We start from the raw sequence: 19,295 nt of genomic DNA, 5'->3' as shown, positions 1-19,295 counted from the left end.
TCATAGAATTTTTATCCCAAAATCAATTGTGCATAATTATACTTTTGTACATAATACGCGCTCACATTCATCATCATCATCAGTCGGCTGCGGAGCAGGCGACTACAAGCTTTCTCCAACTGTTGCGATCTTGGGCAAGCGAAACAATTTTGTTTGGCTGCAGCATCCCTTCGGTATCTCCCAGGAGGCGCTGTACATACTGTAAGTACAGTGTCCGCGGCCGTCCCGGTTTCCTCTTCCCATGTGGTGGAATATAAAGGGCATATTTTTTCACAGGCTCATCATCTTCAAGACGCAGTATATGGCCGAGAAATTTGAGTTGATGAATCTTGACTCTGGCAATCAGTGGAGTGGTGTTGGTCAGGTTGTAGATGGTTTCATTTGGGATCCGATCCACACGCTTGATGTTTAACATGACTCTGTAGCAAGATGTTGCAAAGGCATTAATCTTGTTTTCCATGTCCTTGGTGATTACCCATGACTCGCACCCGTACAGAAGGATAGTGACACAAGTTGTCTCAAACAGCTTGATTTTTGTTCCTATTGGCAGGGATGGGCTTCTCCAAAGGCTTTCCAGTTTCCAGAAAGCGGCCCAGGCTAGTGCTTTTCTTCTTTTAGGTCTCCAACACTAGAGCCCATCTTGGAACCCAAGTACTTGAAGTCTGTGACATGGTTGATGGTACTACCATAGACTTCAAGTGCTGGCTGGGCGTTACAGTTTGCAGTCATATATTCTGTCTTGGGTGCGCTGATGACAAGGCTAGATCTGCTGCTGCTGTTGCAGTCCTAGTAAGCTATGACTGGGCCCGGGCTTTAGAAGATTCCAATAGGGCAATATCATCAGCAAAATTCAGGTCATTCAGCATCTTAGCAGGATACCTGCTTGACCGACGTGGGTAGGTTACCTAATAATAATTGTATCATTATAATAGGTCTGGCACCAATGTAAACATTAATGTTTCGGTGTCCCAAATTCATAGCCATTTACGCTCGCGCTGTTTTTTACAGATCGCATGGAATTGCATGTTTAAGTTTCAGCGATTGCTGGAAAAAGAGTGATTATGTTTCTTAAAAGCGTTTCCGCTTGGAATGTAGATGCCTATTGCGGATCTTACTGTTCTTGTATTTATAAGCTCTTTCATCGACAATATGCACACCAGTACCACAAGGGTCGCCTGCGTTAATCCCGATATTTTAAACAGTATGTTTTTTTAACCAAACAACTAGCCACATTCTTTTTCTAAACTGTACTGCAACCGACTGTGCTATCGGTAGAATTTAAACGAGAATAAGGCGGAAAGGTATTTTGTAACCGGTGAAGGCTGGAGGGGATATTTTAAGAGAAAGCTGTTAGCTGCCAACGAAGCTCAAGTTGTCTTTGTGATAGCGTCTTCAGTTATAGCTGTCGACAGTTCCCTTTTTTGACCTAGACTTGTTCCAAGGTCAAACTACATCTGTTACTGTCTCACCTGGTAATCTATACATAATTATTGCCAGTTAGTTATTGATTTAAAAAACAACCAGAGGTAATTCGTATTAATAAAGGAGTAACTTGGATTTTCAAGTTTGCTTTCTGAAAGCAACTGGAATTCCAGTTGCCAATGTTACAGGGAAAAGCTTGGAAATGCATTTGAATAAATGAAAAATCACATAGTGACGTATCGAAAGGAAAACTGTAAAATTCATTCCGGATAAAAACGAGTTTGGAAAAAATGCCGATTTGTAATAAGAATACCGTTGTTGTGTTTTTGCACTAATTTCGAATTTACTGGATGAAAACCTATACTAACTTCTATACCTGTACTATATTTCCGTTCAGCATTTTCGCTTTTAACTGGGTAAAAAATGATTCCAAAGTTATACGTTAGTATGAAAACGGAAAAATACCGTAAACATAGGAAACAGTACATCACATAATGGCGTATCGTGGCACGATACGCCTCGTATTCAGCACGATATACGCGTATTGTGGCACGATACGCCACTATGTGGTGCACTTTTCCGTAAACTGGAAAAGGGTACTAATTATTACTAAAATTGCCAATTAATTACTTAATTTTTCAGCTTTGGGAGTTGGCTTCATTGAAAAGGACTATACCCAAAATTGCAAAATTTACCAAAAATCACGATACGTCACTATATGATGAACCCAACGAATAGTATTAAATGTAAGTTGTTTATTACAATGGCCGCAGTGGTTATTTAAATACTATTTTTATTCTAAAAAGTAAGATAAACGTGCATTTTTGACAGAAACACACCTTATGAGAGCTTTATATCATTACTTGTTTGAAGTCACTCTCTGGACTCAATTGTTCATATGTTACTGAAATATGGTGGCTTTATTTTGAGCAACTTTATATACGCACAAGTTTGATCTTACCCTTAAGGTGATTTGTACGTTCTGTAACTATCACAATACTGAGGCACATCAAATCATCTTGGGGTAAGATTTTTGTTTGTAATTATAGTAGGCATGTCCACTAAAAATTGAAGTACTTTTAAATTGATTCAGACCTAACTTATTGGCTTGGAATTGATGAAAGAAACATTTTGGCGTTTAAATAATCTTAATCGGACGTTTTATTCCAGAGATATGGCCTTTCGAGTGTCACGGTTTTATATAGGGCTGCTAGAACATGTTAAAAGTTAAAGTCCAAAAGGAATACTAACAGAAAGTGCAACTTCAAGGTACTTTTTCTTAATGTATTTATTAACTAGCGTTATCTGGAACAACTAGCCACATTCTTTTTCTAAACTGTACTGCAACCGACTGTGCTATCGGTAGAATTTAAACGAGAATAAGGCGGAAAGGTATTTTGTAACCGGTGAAGGCTTGAGGGATATTTTAAGAGAAAGCTGTTAGCTGCCAACGAAGCTCAAGTTGTCTTTGTGATAGCGTCTTCAGTTATAGCTGTCGACAGTTCCCTTTTTTGACCTAGACTTGTTCCAAGGTCAAACTACATCTGTTACTGTCTCACCTGGTAATCTATACATAATTATTGCCAGTTAGTTATTGATTTAAAAAACAACCAGAGGTAATTCGTATTAATAAAGGAGTAACTTGGATTTTCAAGTTTGCTTTCTGAAAGCAACTGGAATTCCAGTTGCCAATGTTACAGGGAAAAGCTTGGAAATGCATTTGAATAAATGAAAAATCACATAGTGACGTATCGAAAGGAAAACTGTAAAATTCATTCCGGATAAAAACGAGTTTGGAAAAAATGCCGATTTGTAATAAGAATACCGTTGTTGTGTTTTTGCACTAATTTCGAATTTACTGGATGAAAACCTATACTAACTTCTATACCTGTACTATATTTCCGTTCAGCATTTTCGCTTTTAACTGGGTAAAAAATGATTCCAAAGTTATACGTTAGTATGAAAACGGAAAAATACCGTAAACATAGGAAACAGTACATCACATAATGGCGTATCGTGGCACGATACGCCTCGTATTTCAGCACGATATACGCGTATTGTGGCACGATACGCCACTATGTGGTGCACTTTTCCGTAAACTGGAAAAGGGTACTAATTATTACTAAAATTGCCAATTAATTACTTAATTTTCAGCTTTGGGAGTTGGCTTCATTGAAAAGGACTATACCCAAAATTGCAAAATTTACCAAAAATCACGATACGTCACTATATGATGAACCCAACGAATAGTATTAAATGTAAGTTGTTTATTACAATGGCCGCAGTGGTTATTTAAATACTATTTTTATTCTAAAAAGTAAGATAAACGTGCATTTTTGACAGAAACACACCTTATGAGAGCTTTATATCATTACTTGTTTGAAGTCACTCTCTGGACTCAATTGTTCATATGTTACTGAAATATGGTGGCTTTATTTTGAGCAACTTTATATACGCACAAGTTTGATCTTACCCTTAAGGTGATTTGTACGTTCTGTAACTATCACAATACTGAGGCACATCAAATCATCTTGGGGTAAGATTTTTGTTTGTAATTATAGTAGGCATGTCCACTAAAAATTGAAGTACTTTTAAATTGATTCAGACCTAACTTATTGGCTTGGAATTGATGAAAGAAACATTTTGGCGTTTAAATAATCTTAATCGGACGTTTTATTCCAGAGATATGGCCTTTCGAGTGTCACGGTTTTATATAGGGCTGCTAGAACATGTTAAAAAGTTAAAGTCCAAAAAGGAATACTAACAGAAAGTGCAACTTCAAGGTACTTTTTCTTAATGTATTTATTAACTAGCGTTATCTGGAACAACTAGCCACATTCTTTTTCTAAACTGTACTGCAACCGACTGTGCTATCGGTAGAATTTAAACGAGAATAAGGCGGAAAGGTATTTTGTAACCGGTGAAGGCTTGAGGGGATATTTTAAGAGAAAGCTGTTAGCTGCCAACGAAGCTCAAGTTGTCTTTGTGATAGCGTCTTCAGTTATAGCTGTCGACAGTTCCCTTTTTTGACCTAGACTTGTTCCAAGGTCAAACTACATCTGTTACTGTCTCACCTGGTAATCTATACATAATTATTGCCAGTTAGTTATTGATTTAAAAAACAACCAGAGGTAATTCGTATTAATAAAGGAGTAACTTGGATTTTCAAGTTTGCTTTCTGAAAGCAACTGGAATTCCAGTTGCCAATGTTACAGGGAAAAGCTTGGAAATGCATTTGAATAAATGAAAAATCACATAGTGACGTATCGAAAGGAAAACTGTAAAATTCATTCCGGATAAAAACGAGTTTGGAAAAAATGCCGATTTGTAATAAGAATACCGTTGTTGTGTTTTTGCACTAATTTCGAATTTACTGGATGAAAACCTATACTAACTTCTATACCTGTACTATATTTCCGTTCAGCATTTTCGCTTTTAACTGGGTAAAAAATGATTCCAAAGTTATACGTTAGTATGAAAACGGAAAAATACCGTAAACATAGGAAACAGTACATCACATAATGGCGTATCGTGGCACGATACGCCTCGTATTTCAGCACGATATACGCGTATTGTGGCACGATACGCCACTATGTGGTGCACTTTTCCGTAAACTGGAAAAAGGTACTAATTATTACTAAAATTGCCAATTAATTACTTAATTTTCAGCTTTGGGAGTTGGCTTCATTGAAAAGGACTATACCCAAAATTGCAAAATTTACCAAAAATCACGATACGTCACTATATGATGAACCCAACGAATAGTATTAAATGTAAGTTGTTTATTACAATGGCCGCAGTGGTTATTTAAATACTATTTTTATTCTAAAAAGTAAGATAAACGTGCATTTTGACAGAAACACACCTTATGAGAGCTTTATATCATTACTTGTTTGAAGTCACTCTCTGGACTCAATTGTTCATATGTTACTGAAATATGGTGGCTTTATTTTGAGCAACTTTATATACGCACAAGTTTGATCTTACCCTTAAGGTGATTTGTACGTTCTGTAACTATCACAATACTGAGGCACATCAAATCATCTTGGGGTAAGATTTTTGTTTGTAATTATAGATCTGTAATGATGTGAATGCAGCGCTTCAACGTATAGTTTCCGGTGAGACTTTACGCATATTGATTTTGATATTTAAATCTCAATAATCCATGTCCTCGAGTACATTATTCCATTTAAATGTTATTTCGGTATACCATGATACCCTTTGAAATCTTGACTCAATTTAATCAGATACGACAAAGTCTTTAGTAGAGAATAAAATGATTTTTTACATCGGTCTTTTTAACATGGAGATCAGTCGTTTCCACGTGTGATATTTTTTTGGCTAGTGATATCACGTAGTTTTGATTAATTAAATTATTATCAGAGAGCTGTCTTTATACACTAAGCCAAAAAAGAAACTTATAATTTTTCACAAGGTCGTATCTTGAAATCCTGTCCATCAAAATTAACCAAAATTACACACAGGATTGCCTCAATCCTCTACTCTTTACACATGTCAGTAACCAAGCAGTTGTCCAACTGACACAATAGCCAAATACACTGATATGGAACAGCTTCCTGGACCACATTCACAGGTCACATGTCCAAACAAATAATGAAGTCCTTTGGTAACGGGTTTGTCCGCCGTGCGCTTGCACGCATGCTGTGCACCTGCTTCTCATGCTTCCAACCAAGTTCCTGATGATATCCTGGGGAAGATTGCCCCATGCAGTTTGTTTTGACTCTCTTTAATGTTTTTAACTTAATGTTGTTGAAATTGTTTGCTGTGACCTGTGATTCAAGATGCCATTCTCACAGATTTCTTTTGCTGGGTGCCAATAGGGCTGTGAATGTGGTCCAGGAAGTTGTTCCATATCAGTGCATTTTGCTGTTGTGTCAGTTGGCCAACTGATTGGTTACTGACATGTGTTTAGAGTAGAGTATTGAGGCAATCCTGTGTGTAATTTTGGTTAATTTTGATGGACAGGATTTGAAGATATGACCTTGTGAAAAATTAAAAGTTTATTTTTTGGCTTAGTGTGTATAATTCTTAACAACCACCCTTTCCTATTTTTTATGTTTACCTATAATAAAACTGTTCTTTTACTCGTGTTGTAATATTAATTGAGGCAATATTTTAACTGTACGTATAAACCCCACTCCTAAATTCCTAAATTCTTAAAAAGCTAAGTTATACACTCCGTTAAGCATTAAATTCATTTAGAACCATATGTTTTACAGGCTCAATTGGCTTTATAGAGAAGTCTTGATAGACATATTGGTAGTGCCATAGGAACATCTAAACCATTTAAAATACCGAAGCATCCAACACATTTTGTGTGTCATGAAGAAAATTTAATTTCTATTATCAAAATTGGAAATAGATTTTGTGACGATCGATTATTTTCAGTGTAATTCTAGGTTGAATTGAAAACAGGATACAATTTCTTTGAAATAATGTATGTTTGTGTTCGTTAACTTCATTAACTTCATTAACTTAGTCCCAGTAATGTTCAGCAAACTTGGTTGCATTGCTATAAACCTTCTATGCGAGTATTCTGACGTTTTATTACAAAAAATCTTTTTTTTTAAATTTAATTTAAAAAAAATGTTACGTGTTAATTTGAACACATGTATTCAAATGAGAACAAGCACAACTATTATTGTTTGTGTTCGTAAATTATGTAATGCATTTTGTTTGAAGCAATTAATAATATAGTTGCTAATAGCAAAAGAGTAAATGCTTCACCCCATTCTCATTTGAGTCGTGATGGTATAGTAGAGTAAATAATCGCCGTAATTGTATGGTAAGTGTGCCTCTTGGCGGTCTTGTTCATGGCGGTCTATCATGTAGTTTATTGGATACACACAAAAATACAATTCTATGAACTTTTTGACAACATGTTTTACTGTTCATGGCTTGTGATGGATAAGTGATCAGAGCAATTCATCATCATGCTGTTATACGCAAACGAAGCAGTGCATAAACGTCTTTCTAATTCGCGTCTGCTGATTTTGAATTTCATTGAATTTCAATCGATTTGGACATCATTTTCGTCAACTTTATAACTAATATTTCACAAAGGATACATTCTTACATTTTTTTAATTCAAACTTAGTCTTCCGACGGGCTTCATTTAATATTTTAAATACAAGTCATATTCATTCCCCAGAAAGCAATGAAGGCAACAAGCAAAAATATAATGTGATATTTGTGATGAGTGAACCGTTCTAGAGCCACATGATTAATAAAACATTAAACAAAGCAAGCAACTTTGTACTGCAAATAAAGCTCTTTACATTTGAACTTGATTTTGCCCAATAAACGGATCCGAAGTTAATTGCTAATGATTTATGTTATTGCAAAAGGTATCGCAATAAACCACGGAAATAACATTTTTACATTATTATGTTCTCAGAATCTTCGTTCCTATACTTCGTACAGAGTTGAAGAGTCCAATATAATCAACACTTGGACTCAAAACTTGGACTGTGTTGGATAGGCTCACTTTTCCCCAATTTTTTGACCAAAACTCATTTTTGACCTGCTCATTTTTGACCAAGATCAAATTTTTGACCAAAAATCACATTTTTGACCAAAATCATATTTTTGACCAAAAATCACATTTTTGACCAAGAAAAGATTCTGAAAACATAATAATGATAAAATGGGCTCGTCCAATATTTTAAAACTCATAGCTCGACCAATAAATTTGTGTATTGGATTCAAACCATCCAATTTTATATCAATCTCAATATCGTTTGCTCAAGAGATTGTTATGGAATATGATATCATGATGAGTACCCAGTAAACACAAAAACGTTTTTAAAACGTTTTAAATAAGTTATATTTATACAGGTCCTGAAATCGTTTTAAAACGTTTTGTATGAAAACACACTACAACAATATTTATAAAATGTTTTTGAAATGTCATTGTAAACTATTTTTGCAAACATTTTCGGCCAAACATTTTGTCAACACTTAAATAACATTATGTTAAATATTTGCACCCAGCAAACACAGAAATGTTCTTAAAATGTTTTTTTACAAAACGTTTTAATAACATTTAAATGTCGGGTTATAAAGGTCGTGAAAACATTTTAAAAACGTTATTGTAAATATTTTGGGCAAACATTTTTTGTTTAGAATACAGTTTCATCGCGTATATCGCGGTGAAACTCAATTTATCACCTGCAGAAAAAAGTTTCAGGCCGGGTCAAAGGTCATGTTTTCCCGGGGAACTAGCCTTGGCCAATGGCGTGATCCGTTGGTGCGCGTTGGGTTTCAATCACGTGTGACGGCATCGCTTGCTCGGCACAATGCTCGTGAACAGGAGCATCATTCTGTCGTAAAGCATTAGAGGAGATTGGTGAAAATTATTTTTTCCCACTCACCACACCCATTAATGGTGGAGGAGAAAACAGTTTCATTGCAAGATATTATGCTTATTCAAAACAAAATTAGAAATATTTGCAATTAGCGAGTATAAGAATTATCATGGTCATTATTGAGGCTTCGTGATAAGGTCGAGCGTGTGGTTATTACTATTACGAGGCTAGTAGCAATACCATCCAAGTAGAAATATTCACCAAAAATTGATGGCAATGCTACTCAATACTTGTTGCAGAATTGACGTGTGTGAAAGGCAGTTTTTCTGTCCAAATTTTTGATTTTCAATGTAATAGTGTAGTTCTCAGATTAAAATTAACCAGCTTATTTCAAAAACAATTATTTTTCTGTCAGGTAATCTTCCTGAAGAGCAATTATGGCTTCAGAATTCTCGTGGAGCACGCCATGTATTTTGAAAAACAAAGGTTTCAGCCATTCAATTTTTAAAAGCCATTTGCTTTTTAAAAGCCATTTGCTTTTTATTGAGATCATGCTTTGATCAATATCTTTATATTTTGAAGGCCTCAGCTTTGCAAAGACCGCGGCATTTTAGTGAGCAACCGGCTCTATAGGTAATCACGAATTGAGCTCACCAAGTATTTTCATACCGGGTAAAGTTGTCTCCTTAATATTTATCTTTGCTTTTTATGAGTCAACTTACATGGACTCCAGGATGTCCCGGCGGAGTTCGTCATGAGGTATATTCACACCAACAAAGTTGTCTCTTGCTTGCTTGCTAGCAATGTTTTGCTCCTTTTGCTACTTTTAGGTAACCACCAGAAAAGTAAAGTTCCAGCAATCGCTTTTGGGCTGCTCTTGTAAATGGCTGATTCCAGTTTTCTTTTTCCAAAAAACAATTTGGTAAATAAATTCACTGACCTTTTCTAATGTCTTATGTCGACAGAAGTCGCAAAAAAGTTGTCAACGTGTTGTTTTATTCTGTCTGGGGATAATGACTTGTACCAAGTTTTCAAAAATGGTTATGGAATGTTATTAAAACATTTTTATACCCTTTATATAACCCGATATTTAAATGTTTTCTGTAAAACAATTGTGTTTCTTGTGCAGTAAATTACCAACAAATGTTATTTAATGTTATGAAAACGTTTTATACCATTAATGTACCCGACATTTAAACGTTTTCTGACAACCTTTTATAACCTTTTACGAATGATGTCGAAAACGTTTTGTGTTTGCTGGGTATGCTGCGAAAAGGAGTATCATACACACCTGTTATGGTTTCATAACCAACTGAACGTAAAGGTAACATCACTAACGGCATCCATAAAACATATTTCAATTTAACAAAGGATAACACAATACTTAAAAAGTAAGAAATTGTGTAAATGAATCAAGCAAATGGGTGCATGCATGTTGCATGTGTTACTTGTTACTATAGATTCTGTTAGCAGACATCTTGAATATTACCACGCCTGAGGTGAATGACGATAAAATGACGAGTTGTCACGAAGTGCTAATGAAATAAGCCTTTGAGACAGTAGAACACTTGAAAAGACTGACCCCTTTATGCGCCAATGATAAGGAGGAATCGGGGAAAGAAGTAAGTAGGTAAATACATGTATGTTCCCAGTAGGCGACTCCAATAGTTCGCTACATTTTGACACAACATAAAAACGGTGTGTTTATACTTCAAGTAGTGATTTTTTAGTGATTGGTTCTTGGGTAAAATATTGGGTCTTCTCTTCTTTACCAAAAACATACGAACCAGTTAATAAACGAACTAGCAATCGCTAGAAGCGGGTTTGACCTATAAAATAAAGTATAAAGCACAGTTGAATAAAGTAGCGGCACATCAAGTTTGTTCGGGGTGCATGATCGACGAGCAAAGAGAATTACTGACGGTCAAAAATCAGGACATTTCCACAAAATTGCCGCGAAAATTTTCAGGTTTTTGGAATGGGGGCAACTGGGGACAGACCCCATGGCAATTTGAGTTGCATAACCATGATAACATGCATGTCTTGTAGCTATTCACGTCTATGAACATATAAGATTGAATTTAAAGGCAAGTCTATTCAAGCGTAATATCTTTAATTTGCCAATGTTAATGTGACGTTAATGCTAAGCAAATGACACTCTTGTCCTTTTCAAATAGCACTTTACCCGGACAGTGTGGCGGAAACGAGACCCAAAGGACTCACTAATGCGCGAACATGACCAGCCTTGATTTGGATTCTAACATTGCAAAACTTCTCTAAGGGAATGTGAAATTAAATTAATCTTATTCTATGTGGATGTTTTGTTTTGTGCGAAACACAGACCCATATGTCATTGACATAGAGAGATGAATGTGGTTAATAATATTACTCGATCAATCCATTGATAATACTAATTTGAATGAAACATTATAAAGATTAACAATTCGTTTTAAAGGATAATTCTGCTGATCGATTTTGACAAAAAAATAATGTTATTCCTCAATTGTACTTTTTCATGTTTACTAGTGCTTTCCTTTTTTCTTCTCCAGTTATATTCCCTTCTTCGTACTCGTGTTACTGTTTTCCTTGATCAGTCCTGTACAATGATTTTATATAGTCGATAATATATTATCGAGTAGAGCTCATGGAGGCAGCCCATGGGAGGGTGACCACCAATTGTCAGATGGCTGGATGATTTTCAGCTGCACACACAAATGAATAGGAGAATTTTGAAAATGAATCATGACTTTTTGATAAACCGCTTACGGCAAAAATTCTGAGCACCTGGTGATTCTAAATTTCACATACAATGCACAAAACAATATTTGTAAAATCTTTGTCGAGAGATTAAAAAAGTTATTGAGAGAGTTTTCTGTAATATTGTTTTAAATTAGCACAAAATACAATTTTCTAAGCAGAAAAATGGCCACAGTTCCTATCTTGCCATTGAAAACTACAGGAAGACCACCCGCAGAGCTTCAAGCCACATGCCAGACATCATGGCTCCAACTGCAAATGGCTGCGCCCATGTGATGTAAGTCGATAATATATTATCGACTTTATAAAATCATTGTACAGGACTGTTGATGCTGATTTCTTTCGTCATCTTTACTTGTAATTGCTTTTTTTTATTTTGATCTTTCTCTTGTCATTGTTGTTTGTTGCTATCTTCCATCTCTTTCTTCTTTCCTCTATGCTATGTCTGCTGTTTCAGATTAATTCACGCTTTTATCACCACTTTCAACCAGTATAGAAATGTTAGCTTCACTTTTTTGCACGGAAATACGCACAATGTTTTTGCTTTAAGCGACATTACATAATTAAGACAATCGATATAATTGTGCGCGCCAAATTAATTATTGAAGAATATGACCTACTTTCGTGTAATTTTTCTTTAAAATGAAATGAAGGAAATTGACTCTTGGATTTAATATGCAACTGCACACAAGAACATAAAACTGAAAGAACCTTTTCAAACGAATTAAGTGAAATTCGGGACATGCGCTCAGGGCTTGAGGAAAGGGCAATATTTCATAAGTCTGTCTATTCAATCGTATTCTTTACAAAATCATTTATTGATTTATTTGAATGATTTTATTCATTGACTGATTGACCCTTGGCGAGATAAGAATATTGTTCATGTGCGTAGGAAAGTGGGAGGGCGTGCCCATGACAATACGGTTAGGCTTCGTTATTCCGAAGGACCATTATTCCGAAGGGTCGTTATTCTGAAGGTTCGTTTATTCATATGGGTCAATACTCCGAAGGCTCATTACTCCTAAGGGTCATTACTACTAATTACAAGGCTCGTTATTCCGAAGGGTCAATAATTTAGAACAAGATTCGTTACTCCGAGCAACTCCGAAGGGTTATGAATGACACTACCATGCCGACCCTACCATGCCGACCCTACCATGCCTACAATTGACAATTCGGACCAATGTCGGAATATATGAACCTTCGGAATAACGACCCTTCGGAATAGCTGTCCTTCGGAATAACGATCTGTTTGCGATAACACACTGGTGGTGGTAGGTGGTGGGGACTGGGAAGTAGTATGCTACAGGAATAGTTGAGAAATTATACATTTCAAACGAATAATCCCATTTGAAATTCACACTTCCTGTGTGGGATATTATAACCATATCTTTCATAGGGGGTATATGGAATTCAATTGGAATAGCCATTTGCACGATGGGCTGATTCGATATCAGTGTAAACAAGGTGACGAATAAATTGATATCAGACCAAGTATCACGAAATGTTTGAAATGTATTAATTAAATGATTTTGTTTGTATTACTCTTCGATGATTCTTGCTGTGTTGGGTTTTTCTTCTTACTGTTGGTCTTTTTAACTTTATTTTCTCTTGTTGTTGTTGTTGATGTTGTTCTTGTTGCTATTTATATTTTCAAAGGTTTATCCAAGGTTTATTGTTCAATGTCAATAAGTCTACATCAATCCTGAAATCAAAGCTATGATATAAGTTTGCAAATGTTCATGCTATAGGAACAGATACCTCATCTATTTTCCAACAACATCATGATTATGATGGTAGAGAAAACTTGCAAGTTGTTTACTCAGAAATTATGAGACGACAAAAAAATACCTGAGATGATCAAGTTCGAATCAAGTAAACTGAGCCTTTATGTAATTTTGTTGTTGCTGCTGTTGTTGTATATGCTATTGCACTTTTGGTTTTTTTATGTTGTTGTCGGCTACTCGTTATTATTATTATATTGTTTAAGGTTTATTGCATATTTGTCTTCAATAAGTCACCCTGTCAAGTTGCCCTATCTACATTAAATCTGGCTACTATCAAAGTTTACAGACTTAAATGTAATAAAACCAGAGACCTCAATCAAATTTTTCACTATATAATTTCATGGTAAAGAAAAACTTCAAGGCGTTTACTCATAAATACAGCCTTTCTCAAAAAAATTGTGCAAGTTAAGTGAAAAACGCCCTCTTTGGCAATTAGAAAATACCGCTATGGCATGATGCTTACATCAACGTCAAGGGCGTTGTCGTAGCTCTCGAATGCCGTTTGTTCTGTTCAATTTGCTTGTTTTAATCTCGAGATATGTTTAGTCAATGACGAATAAATCACAATTGTGCCACTTTTACTAGGGAAGAGGGCTTTTAATACATGTAAATCAGTGATAGCATCAAGTTTATCAAGAGTTCCTTCGTGAAATCAAAAGAATGCATCAATTACACAATGCAAAAAAATATTACTGTTTTTACTGTTTTATCATGATGCAGGAATAATGATTCTCTTTTTCCACTTACGGTGGAATTAACAATATTTTGTTGTGTCTTTTAATTATACATTTATTAAAACATCAGAAAGAGTAAAAAAATCAGACAGATTCACACATAATATTTGTTAAAAACGTATTTTATTTCACACATTGTACAAATATCACAAACAATACAAGAATGCCTACAGCTCTTGGTTGAATAAGTGGAACAATTACATTCGCTTTCTTTCATTATCCTATTGGATCACCCCATATATTGCAATCAGGATAAACCCGAACATTTGGTATGTTGAGGCCACATCAGATCACTTGCAGTAGATGGACATTATAATACCATGAAACCTAATTAAGTCGGGTTGAACTGGCTACTATCAAAGTTTACCAGAGACCTCAATCAAATTTTTCACTATATAATTTCATGGTAAAGAAAAACTTCAAGGCGTTTACTCATAAATACAGCCTGTCTCAAAAAAAAATTGTGCAAGTGAAAAACGCCCTCTTTGGCAATTAGAAAATACCGCTATGGCATGATGCTTACATCAACGTCAAGGGCGTTGTCGTAGCTCTCGAATGCCGTTTGTTCTGTTCAATTTGCTTGTTTTAATCTCGAGATATGTTTAGTCAATGACGAATAAATCACAATTGTGCCACTTTTACTAGGGAAGAGGGATTTTAATACATGTAAATCAGTGATAGCATCAAGTTTATCAAGAGTTCCTTCGTGAAATCAAAAGAATGCATCAATTACACAATGCAAAAAAATATTACTGTTTTTACTGTTTTATCATGATGCAGGAATAATGATTCTCTTTTTCCACTTACGGTGGAATTAACAATATTTTGTTGTGTCTTTTAATTATACATTTATTAAAACATCAGAACAGAAAGAGTAAAAAAATCAGACAGATTCACACATAATATTTGTTTAAAACGTATTTTATTTCACACATTGTACAAATATCACAAACAATACAAGAATGCCTACAGCTCTTGGTTGAATTAGTGGAACAATTACATTCGCTTTCTTTCATTATCCTATTGGATCACCCCATATATTGCAATCAGGATAAACCCGAACGTTTGGTATGTTGAGGTCACATCAGATCACTTGCAGTAGATGGACATATAATACCATGAAACCTAATTAAGTCGGGTTGAACTAGTGACTGATACAGAGTACATAAATTCCCGTGTCATATTGATTTTGAGTGATACTTATATACATTTTTCCCGTTAGTAGTCTCAATATATTATTTTCATAATTGTGTAACCATCTGCGTATGATCATAACTAACAGACGATATTTAGCATATTTTTGATTAAAAAAATCCCCACAAAAATCGTAACAATGTTTTACATGTCCCACATTTTTATTGCTTCTTTAAGGGATCTGGAATGAGCGTTTTAAGCGTTTTGACAGTATTTTTTTGTGGGACATGAGAGCACATCAGACATATCGAATTGCATTCTGAATAGAATACGAAGAATGTCTTTCTGATATCAAATAGTTTTCATTTTTTGAAATTCACGATATAATACAAATTTTATAACAAATTATTAAATTTTGATATTTTTCACATTTCTGATATGTAACAGTCCTCGAAGTAAATGTTATAAATCTCTTGATATATTCTTAAAGTGTATGTAGCTGGGAGGAAAAGCCGACGATCAATTGAAAATGTTGACCTTTCATATTGAAGATATGGATTTTTTTCCCAAAAATACCTGATTTTTTTTGGTGTTTTGGGAAAAAAATCCATATCTTCAATACGAAAGGTCAAAATTTTCAATTGATCGTCGGCTTTTCATCCCACCTACATACACATTAAGTATAAATCAGCAGATTTATAAAGTTTACTTCGAGGACTGTTAAATATCAAAAATATCAATTTTTAATGATTTGCCATAAAATGCCATTCTTCGTATTCAGAATGCAATTCGATATGCCTGATGTGCTCTAATGTCCCACAATAAATACTGTCCAAACGTTCATACCCCATCCCTTAAGCATCTTTATTGCTTTGTCGGTTTTTTTAGATATTATACTATAGTACTGAAAAACATTCGAACTAGAATGTTTTATTGCGTTTGGAAGTATTTATGGCTGCATTCAAATGAACTAATTTTATACATCGTGTGGTAGCCTCATGATATTCACCTTTGTAGGCGGATGATCTTTCCGTCTAATAACATATCATCTATATGCCAATAATTATACCATCTTTAAATCATTCCAATGCTTGGTAATCTAATTCTGTCTATTTACCTAGGCAAATCGGGATATGTTTGTTATTCTAGTAATCATAACGTAATTTTGTTGCCCTCAAATCGGATGTTATCGGTTTGGAAAAAAAGCATACTTCGGGATAATGTTTGTGGGCGATTATCTTACTTCGTACGATAATCTTTCACTTATAACGTCGCTGTCAATAAGCTCTTGTTGCATAATGATCCGGGATAATGATCTGGCAGCAAAGTAGTGTGATTGATATCAAGTTGAAAAGATCTGACCTAGTTTTTATTCATATTAGATTTATTAGATTTAATTTTTGAGTATAAAAGCAATGGAGGGACGATTGGTTATCGGAAAATCAAAATTCCTTAATCGATTGTAGAAAATCACTTCCACGATGACTCTACGAGTATGGCAAGTTGCAACCTAATATGTAATAGCAGTCATTTTATCCCGTCAAGCTGAAATGATTCAGTAGCTGGCGATGGGTGACAAATCACCGACACACTTACGTAGCTATAGTGACATAGCCCGTTAGGTAATGCGTCAAAAGTATGTTCTTGTTTATTGGCCAAACCGGTAATTCCTTATCACAAGACGCTATAAATCGGCTTGAGACATCCAACCCTTAACCTGATTTTTATTAGGTCAAAACTAGTCTAATGGCCTCCTTTTAATCAAATATCATTTGATAGACTCAAAGGCCCGCTTAAAGGAGATAGCTATTGTCCAAAACAGAATATACAGCCTGTCTCAAAAAACATTGTGCAAGTGAAAAGCGCCCTCTGTGGCAATTAGAAAATACCATAATGCTTACATCGGCGTCACGGGCATAGTCTTAGCTCTCAAATGCCGTTTAGTCTGTTCAATTTTCTTGTTTTAATCTCGAGATATGCTTACTTATCAACGAAAGGGTAAAATCACAATTGTGCCACTTTTACTAGGGAAGAGGGCTGTACATGTAAATCAATGATAGCACCAAGTTTATCAAGAATTCCTTCATTTATCAATTACACAACAAAACAAAATTGTTTTTAAAGTTTTATGATGATAAAGGTATAATGATTCTCTTCTTCCTCTTACGACAAATTAAACGATAAATAAATATTTCACATTCTGCTGTAAAATTAAATACATGATTTTACCATGGTAAATACTGTTCTTTTTGTCATTCAAGACATGTTAAAGACAAACAAATATTACACACTTATGGGTTAATTAACTTTGACAAGTTCATGAAATTTGACAAATTAATAAAATTAGACAAAATAATGCACGCTGGTGTTGATGCGTCTAATGCACGAGCCCCAAGGGGAGTGCATTAGACGCATCAACATCAGCTATCATTGATTTACATGTACAGCCATATTCCCAAGTAAAAGTGGCACAATCTTGATTTTACCCTTTCGTTCTTAACTAAATATATCTCGAGATTAAAAAGAGCAAATTTAAGAGAACAAACGGTATTTGAGAGCTAAGACTGTGCCTTTGACGTTGATGTAAGCATCATGTCACAACAAATTTTCGAATCGCCAAAGAGGGCGCTTTTCACTTGCACAATTTTTTTTGAGAAAGGCTGTATATGGGTTGTCCGCATCGGAACAAAACGTTGATTTATAGGTGTTGTAAACATCGTATCAACAGTGGGTGTAATTGGCTGGATTGACTTTTCTCGTGTTATATGTGACGTGTCATGTCAAAAGGAGATACTTTTGGGCAGGTTATGAATTTTGAGATTTTTACATAAATAAAGAGATATTTTGCTCCACAACACCGTTTTCCCCAATGAAATCGGACATTCCTAAGCGAAGATATTGAGTTCGGAAGTAATGATATTATAAAATTGGAAATTGAGATATCGGCCTTTAAAGATACTATTGACAATGTTGAGAGTAGGAATTAACTTGAAATATGTCTCAAAAAATACAAGATGCCAGTTAAATTCTGGTCTGAAACTATTAGACAATATTTTTAACATTAATAACTTAAGCAGATTTTTGGCTATTTCTCAATTTACGATCCTGCCCAAAAGTGTCTCCTTTTGACATGTCACATATTTTCATTGGCCATAGATGAAATATAATTATAGCATACATCTCTTTGTAAGCCAATTGGTGTGACTTTCTAGTGTATTTGACTATTCCAGAAAATAGATGCACATCCCTATAGAGGCATTCGACTTTTTGTCTAGTCGTGATAGTTGAAAATCCAAATTTTTAAAGTATCCAAAGGCGAAAAAATCCAGCAGACAGAAAAATAGTTCAAAACCAGGAATCCTCAAATCGAGAGCTCATTTGGGACCATTCCATGATTGTCAATCATTTAATTGCATTTCCAGGGTTTTTTTCCAGTAACATTGGCATCTGGAATCCCAGTCGTTTTTAAAAAGCAAATTTGGAAATCCAGACATATCCTTTATTGAAAAGTTACTCCTCTTCTATAGGGGGTGCACTTTTCTGGAAAAGCCCATTGTAACCCATTGCCTGGAATTACTTGGTTCATGTTTGCCAAGCTAAATGCAGCACAAGTAAACTCCTCAACAAAAGTTTGGAAAGTTTTTTCAAGCATCTGTATCTCCAATTATTTGTGACCGTATTCATATCGTGTTGCATATCACTGGATAGCTACAATACTCCCCTTTACATTGACATTTTTCACGGCTGAGTACACGCCTTGTGAATGTAGTGGGGTCTCAAAAAGAATTTGCCAAATTGATCATTATTCTGTGCAGCAAACACAACTTTGAGGACAAGGACGTTATTGTGCTTGATAAAGAACATAGGTGGTATGAAAGAGGGGTGAAGGAAGCTATATATGTTCGCAGGAGGAGCCAACTTTGAATCGCGGAGGGGACTACGCCACAACTTGTCCAAGAGTTACGAACCGACCATCAGGAAGATCCCTCGACGGCTCTCGTGTGACGTCACTTCTACCATCGTGACGTCAAAGGTCAAGAATACAGAGCCAATTCAAGACCAGTCGGCCTGATGATGCGTCATGGATATGACGTGATACCGTAGCCATCACAAATAGTAAGTCCAGTTGAATA

Source organism: Amphiura filiformis, chromosome 15 (assembly GCF_039555335.1).
Source record: "Amphiura filiformis chromosome 15, Afil_fr2py, whole genome shotgun sequence".
In the NCBI taxonomy this organism is placed as follows: Eukaryota; Metazoa; Echinodermata; class Ophiuroidea; order Amphilepidida; family Amphiuridae; genus Amphiura; species Amphiura filiformis.
The sequence above is the reverse complement of the archived record's forward strand: the minus strand, read 5'-3'. Positions refer to the sequence as shown.